The following is a 912-nucleotide window of genomic DNA, read 5'->3' as shown; positions in this document are numbered from 1 at the left end:
GCAACCTCCGCCTCCAGGGTTCAAGTGATTCTCCTGCCTCAGCCTCCTGAGTAGCTGGGATTACAGGCGCGTGCCACCACACCCAGCTAATTTTTTGTATTTTTAGTAGAGACGGGTTTCATCATGTTGGCCAGGCTAGTCTTGAACTCCTGACCTCAGGTGACCCACCCACCTTGGTCTCCCAAAGTGTAGAGATTACAGGCGTGAGCCACCGCACCCGGCCTGAAACACTACTCTTCAAGGAAAGTGCAAGGGCCTGTGGCTTCTCTAGCCTCCACCACACTTTTCCTTCTTTTCACCTCCTTTCACCATTCTCTCCTTCTCCCGTCCCTTCCCCAGTGTCCATTCTTGTAATCATTCTTCACCGAGTATCTCTCTCACGTCTGCTTTTGTGTACATCTAACAGCTGAACCAGTTAACCAAGTATTACCATAACTAACTTTACAATGAATGCTGCCAGGAAAAACTGTTGCCTTTATTAGACATTTTCCAGCATTCTAAGAAACAATAATACTGGACACATCAATCCACTCAGCCACCCTAGGGCACTCCTTTTGCGACTGAAATGCAATCTTCTTCTTTAAGAGACTTGTACCTGATTGAAATCTCGATGAGTAAGGATCTTTTATGGTTTCACAGCTAATTGAAAGCATCAGCTCGTCAAGTTTTACAAACCTGTTTTTTTTTTTTTTTTTTTTTTTTCTCTGCTTGATGATGCAGAACTCTGGGTCTTAATCAGGTTTTATACAACCCTTGCCCAGATTCCAACATCATTTCTTGGGGACATTTTATTCTATCACCAAAAGAACCTATGGCTAATCTCTATTCAGGGGTAGGTCAGCCTCCCCTCTGAATGAGAAAACAAATCTGGATTCTCAATTTTTATGTCCAATATCAATTTGACTAATTTAT

Source organism: Mandrillus leucophaeus, unplaced genomic scaffold (genome assembly GCF_000951045.1).
Source record: "Mandrillus leucophaeus isolate KB7577 unplaced genomic scaffold, Mleu.le_1.0 Scaffold113, whole genome shotgun sequence".
Classification (NCBI taxonomy): Eukaryota; Metazoa; Chordata; class Mammalia; order Primates; family Cercopithecidae; genus Mandrillus; species Mandrillus leucophaeus.
The sequence above is the reverse complement of the archived record's forward strand: the minus strand, read 5'-3'. Positions refer to the sequence as shown.